We start from the raw sequence: 6741 nt of genomic DNA, 5'->3' as shown, positions 1-6741 counted from the left end.
AACAACAACAACAATGGTACTGTAGGATAAGCACTGGCATGCTAACCACAAAGTTGGTGGTCCACCAGCTACTCTTTGGAAGCCCTATGTTGTTGTTAAGTTCCATCTAGTGTGTTCCAACTCATAGCAACTCTGTGTAATGTTTCCGAGGAGCAGCAGGTGAGTTTGAACCACTGACCTTGTGGTTCAAACTGACCTTGCAGTTGAGCACCCCACCAGGAAACCCTATACAGGGTCAGTGTAAGTCAGAACTGACTGGATGACACTTAACAACAATAGGTTTCGAATGGTTAATGGGCTCGAACCAAAAGGTTGAAGTTTCAAGTCCAGTCAGAGGGGTCTCAGAAAAAATCTACTTCTGAAAATTCATCAATTGAAATTTTCATGGAATATAGTCTTGCTCTGACACACAGGGATCACTATGAGTGGGGATTAATTTCACAGAAACAGAAAGTGGTGGTGGTATTTATTTTCAACTTATATGTTTCTAGTAAGTAGATCCAGCTCCATCATGACACTTACTATATAATTTAAAACACTAGGACTATCCCTCAAATAAAATAGATAAACCTCAAAATGGTGTTGTCGAGTTGGTTCCGACTCACAGTGACCCTGCTCACGAAAGAATGAAACACTGCCTGGTCCTGCGTCATCCTCACAATTTTTACACTTGAGGCCCTTGTTGCTGCCACTCCACAAGTGCATCTCCTTGGGGGTTTTCCTCTTTTTCGCTGATGTCCACTTTACCAAGCATAATGTCCTTCTCCAGGAGCTGGTCCTTCCTGATAATATGCCTGAAGAATGAGAGACAAAGTTTCACCATCCTTGCTTCTAGGAAGCATTTTGGCTGTACATCTACCAACACAGATTTCTTTGTTCCACTGGCAGCCCATAGTATTTTAAGTATTCTTCTCCAACACCATAATTCAAATGTATCAATTCTTCTCTGGTCTACTTTACTCAGTGTACAACTTTCATAATCATATTATGAAAATTCATAATCAATTGAAAATACCATGGCTTGGATCAGGTGCACCTTAGTCTTCAAACTGATATCTTTGCTCTTGAACACTTGAAAGAGGTCTTGTGCAGTAGATTTGCCTAATATATTATGTCATTTGACTTTTTGACTGCTGCTTCCATTGGTGTTGATTGTGGATACAAGCAAAATGAAGTATTTGGCAACTTCGGTCTCTTCTCTGTTTATCAAGTTATTTGTTGGTCCAGTGGTGAGGATTTGTGGTTTCTTTACATTGAGGTTCAATCCATACTGAAGACTGTGGTCTTTGATAGTCATCAACAAGTATTTTAAGTCCTCTTCACTTTCAGCAAGCAAGGCTGTATCATTTACATATCACAGGTTGTTAATGAGTCTTCCTGCAATCCTGATGCTCTGTTTTCCTTCATATAATCTAGGTTTTTGAATTATCTGCTCCACATACAGATTGAATAAGTATAGTGAATGGAGTATGAGATGAGTGGAAATAGTAGTTGAGCCGGACATGACAAAGCTTAGAAAAATAAAGCAGCTTGTTTTAAATGACAGAGCTAGTAGAAGACACAGTCTGTGTTGAAATTAAGTCCTTTTCACTTAAATTTAGGCTTTTAAGTTAAAAAAAAATGTGCAGCCTCTATACAAAAGTATTACCTGCTCTGGTAACTGTCTTTAGAATTTCACATGTCCATTTGTACTTTCTCAAAGAGCTTTCTTCACAGAGCTACCAAAGTAGGTGGTTTCTCTATGATCAGAAGTGAGTCGTATCTTAGGTGTCTTACTCAGAATTTTCCATGAACTAGCGTTCAACAGAAGAGGTCTTTGCTGGATAACGAGAGAAAGATCAATGCTGTGGTGGACAGAATAATGGACCTCAATGATGTTCACACCCTAATTTCCTTTGAAAAGCCTTGAAGAAGTGTAACAATCTCTTTATAGGGAGTGAAGAATAGAAATGTGTGTGTGTGTCTTCTATTTTCTGACTGGAACGTTCTATTTCATTGATAGTTCACAGCATGTTAACTGGCAAAAAGGACTTTGAAGTTGTGATTAAATTAAGGATCTTTAAATATGTAGTTTATTCTCATTTATCCAGTGGATAGATAACTCAAGGGTCTTTTTAAGAGGGAGGCTGGAGGTTCTAAGTCAGAGAGCGGAGATGTAGCAACAGAAACAGAGTTTGGAGTGATACACTGTTAAGATGGAGGAAGGGACCACGAGCCAAGGAATGCAGGCAACTTCTGGAAGCTGGAAATGGCAAAGAAATACATTCTTTCTTAGAGCCTCTCTCCCAGCAAATACAACAACAACAACAAAAAAAAAACAACAACACCCCACAAACCTCTGCTAGTACCTTGATTTCAACTTGCAAGACCTTTTTAGGACTTTGTGAACACCAGAAATGTGAGCTAATAAAGCTGTGATTTTTTTTTTTTTAAGTCACCAAGTTTGTGCTGGTTTGAGATGGTAGTAATAAGAAACTAATACAGATGTTAAAACCAGAGTCAGACAGAATCTAGGATCAACTTTGCCCCTTGGTAGTTTGACTCAGCCTGATGAGTTCTGGAAATAGAGCCACAGGGTACCTAGTCTGTAGTCTGTTCTAAGCCAGAGCTAACGAGAAGGTCAACTTCAGGCTTTGGAGATGGTGGGAAGAGTACTGATTTCTCTTCTTGTTTGCTCTCTACATCTACTCCTTGGAATTTCTGACATTTCTGACTGTGGTTTCTAACCACCGGGGTAAGAATGGTGCATGAGGGTGGGGGGATGAAAGGGGAGAGAGCAGAGCAGGAAGGCTTTTTTTCAAGTGTTTACTTAAATAGCACTGCCATAGTACAGACAATCTCTCTACTTGGCTGGTGTCAAAGATCGTTTTCCCATGGGTCACTCTTATGGGCTCTTCAGACAGACTCAGTCTGCCTCCATGTTTACATTCTGTGTTTTGAGATCTGAACTGAAAGGAAATTCATTCTCACATTGCCCATCAATGTTAGGCTAGTAGGTGCAAAGTCATATTTTCTTCTTCTGAACTGGGACACATTATTCTGACATTGTGACTTACAATGGGACAAAGTATTTGAAACTGGAATTGTTCTGGGTGACTGTGTTGTTTCTGAGGAAACATTTCCTGACCCTGAATGATGGAAGGAACTAAAATACATTTAAAGACTTTGAAAGACCCTTGATTCATCCAAGATGGTTTAGATAGAACCCAAAGCAAAGGTTGGAAAGGGAATATAGAGACAATTATAATATTCTAAATTTCTATTTGCTAATTTTTTATAAAAGTTCATCATCTTTAGACATCAGGAATTAATAGAGATAGTGGAGACTGAGGCAGACGCAGGGGTTGTGACTCCTGGAGGCAGACCCAGTTACAGCAAACATACATGGAAACGAGGGTGTGAGCAGGCAGCAGATTTGGTCTTGAACTTGAGGATGGGAAGTGAGAATGTTTGAATCTCAGAGTGGGGAGCAGCCAGAGGAACCACATCCAAGGTCCTGAGGGCCCTGAGGTAGGAAGGGATACAGGGCCCCGCTCCCGCTCCTCAGTGCTGAGGAAGACACTTGGCTCAGCCTCCTTTGCCCCTGCATCCCATCCCTGGAAGAGATGGGGGTTCTCAGCCCCTGGCCTCTTTCAAGGGCTCCGTAGTTGTTCCTGGTTGAGCTTCTGGAAGAAGCTTTTGCCAAACTCATAGGTGCTGATCATGATGGCATAGGTGGGGGCAGCCTTGATGATCCTCGGGAGGAAGCCTGCAAAGAGCCCCCTAGTGCCCGATTTGGCCAGGATCCTCCTCAGCAGCAGCCAGGTGGAGTCGACACGTGGAGGTCTCACTCTCATAGCCTCCATTGCTCCCAGTGCAACCTGGCTCTGAGTCTTCACCATGTCGAAAGGCAGAGTCAGATAGCCGCCACCATCCTGAGATGCCAACAGCCACAAAGCTGTTGCCCACAGAGGTCCGGTCCTTTGGTCTGGGCCCACTAAGCCAGCTCTTCACCAGCTCGCAGTTGAACCAATAAAGCGCTGATAAGGGAACGTCCGGAAGCGCAGTGGGCCCCCAGCCCAGCCACAGGGAACGCCAGCCACTCTGAGCCCCCGCAGCTTGTGCAGAGATGCCCAGCTCACAGTAGGACACTTGCTGAGCCTGCAGCTTTGTCCGTAACAGTTCCAAGGGGGTTGACCACAGTCACAGTGCCTAAGCGGGCCAGGGGGCCAGTCACCATGGGTGCATAGAGGTCAGAAGTCAAGGTTCGGCCACACAGGAAAGTCTTGAGTTGGTCATAGGTGGTGAAGTAGATGGCAGTGGCTGGCACTGTCATCACCAGGGTGGCCGGGAGGCTGTTCACAGGGTCCTGGTGCCCTCATGCCACACAATCTTCACAAAGGCATCCATGGTGCCAGTGAAGTGGGTGGCATCCTGAAACCAGGTGGCACAACGGGCACTGTTTGGGCACAGGTAAAGGGCCTCCAGAACCCCATTACAGCACAGGAGGCACTTCCCGGTGGGTTGGAAAGAGGTGGGCAATTTGGTGTAGGAGACACGTCAGAGTCTAGAAGGAGGCGTCGTTTCGCAGGCCACTGAGGGGCGCTGGGACTGCAAGCACACCTTCACCATGTCCCCGGGTGTCATGAAGAGGGAGGTGACCACAGCTCCAGCCCCTGAAGCCACCATTTGCTGGAGAGGGCTAATGCCCCCAGGGTCCTGGGCAACCATCTTTTGGTTCCGATCCTGGCTCTAGGCCGCTGTTCGGACAGTGCAGCTCCCATGGCCGGCAGGGAGCATAGCGGCTCCACTGCAGGTGCAGGGTCCCCTGAGTTTGCCCTGCACTGAGAAGGCCTCCCCTATTTGCTAATTTAATACAAGTTTAGTTAAAACTGTGTGGTAAGCAAAGGCCTTCCAAAGACACACAGCCAAGTCCTAATCTCTGGAACTTTTGAATATGGAAAACTAAGGCAGGAGATGGAATTCTAAAGGCTAATCATATGAACAAGGTAACTCTGATAGGGCAATGGTTAAGCACTCAACTGTTCAACTGCTAACTGAAAGAATGGCAGTTCAAACCCACCAGCTGCTCCCCAGGAGAAAGCTTTGGCAATCTGCATACATAAAGATTTATAGCCTTGGAAACCCTACATGGTGGTCCTACTCTGTCTTGTAGGATTGCTATGAGTTGGAATTGGCACAACTATATTCAATAGCAATCCAATTGTCCTAGACTTTCTAGATTAGGTTCACTGTAATCACAAGGGTCTTGGAATGTGGGGGTTGTTCTTCTTAGATATCATCAAGTCATTGCTGACTCATAATTACAGAACATAAGGAGCTCTGGTAGTGTAGTGGTTACAAATCGGGCTGCAAACCGCAAGATAAGCAGTTTGAAACTACCAGCTGCTCCACGGGAGAAAGATGAAGCTTTTTGCTCCCATAAAGATTTACAGCCTCAGAAACCCTGTTCAGGGTTGCTGTGGGTTGGAACCAACTCGACGGCACTTAACAACAACAACAACAATTACAGAACATAACACTGTCCAGTCCTGTGCCAATCTCACAATTGTTATGTTTGAGCCCATTCTTGTTGGCACTGTGTCAATCCATCTCATTGACGTTCTTCCTTTTTTGCTGGCCCTCCACTTTTCTAAGCATGATGGCCTTCTCCAGGGTCTTGCCCTTCCTGACAATGTGTCCAAAATACAAGAGAAGAAGTCTCATTAGCCTCACTTCCAAGAAGCAATCAGGCCTTGCTTATTCCAAAACAGATTTTCTTCTTCTTCTGGCAATCCACAATGTCATCAATATTCTTCACCAACACTATAATTCAAAGGAACTGTACATTGAGTGAAGAATCTTGGTGTGGCATTGGACTGCTAACCAAAAGGTAAGCAGTTCAAACCCACCAGCAGCTCCTTGGAAATGCTAATGAATTGGAACTGACTTGACAGTGTTTAACAACGGCAACATCTCTTTCCACAGATGTAGTCAATTGATTGTAGCGTGTTCTATCTGGCGAGACTCACATGTATAGTTGCCATTATGTTGTTGAAAAAAGGAATAAGTTGAGTGTCTTGCACAATCCTAACACGTGCTCTTCAACATCCTATCACCAAAGCCATATTTTCTAGTTAACTATCCTTCCTCTTTCTTTTCCAATTTTGACATTCCAATCACCAGTAAGTATCACTGTAGCTTGATTTGATGTTTGATCAGCTTCAGACTGAAGAAGTTGATAGAATTCTTCGATTACTTCATTATCAACCTTAGTGGGTGGTGAATAAATTTGAATAATAGTGGTATTAGCTGGTCTTCCTTGTGGGCTCATGGGTATTATCTTAACACAGACAGCATTGTACTTCAAGATAGATCTTGAAATGCTCTTTTTGGTGCTATATGAGACACTGTCCCTCTTCAATTTGACATTACCAGTAAGTAAACCATAAGGAGCTCTGGTAGTGTAGTGGTTACAAGTTGGGCTGCTAACCTCAAAGTCAGCAGTTCGAAACTACCAGTGGTTCTGCAGGAGGAAAATGAGGCTTTCTGCTCCCTTTAAGATTTAAAGCCTCAGAAACCCTATACAAGGTCATTATGGGTTAGAACCAACTTGATGGCACTTAACAATAACAGCAAACCATATGATCGTCCAATTTAAAATAACTAATGCTAGTCCATTTCAGTTCAGTAATGCCTAAGATACTGATCTTTGTGTGTTCCCTTTTGGTTTTGACCCTACCAATTTTCCTAGATACATCC

At 43.8% G+C, this 6741-nt stretch overlaps 1 pseudogene; it reads right to left on the bottom strand.

The window, feature by feature from the left end:
- Positions 1-3632: 3632 nt before the first annotated feature.
- LOC102826664 lies at positions 3633-4710 on the bottom strand (annotated as a pseudogene).
- Between the last annotated feature and the right edge of the window lie 2031 nt (positions 4711-6741).

The sequence above is a fragment of the Chrysochloris asiatica genome, unplaced genomic scaffold (assembly GCF_000296735.1).
Source record: "Chrysochloris asiatica unplaced genomic scaffold, ChrAsi1.0 scaffold00006, whole genome shotgun sequence".
Taxonomy (NCBI): domain Eukaryota; kingdom Metazoa; phylum Chordata; class Mammalia; order Afrosoricida; family Chrysochloridae; genus Chrysochloris; species Chrysochloris asiatica.
Note: the sequence above shows the minus strand (reverse complement) of the source record. Positions and strands in the feature narration are given on the sequence as shown.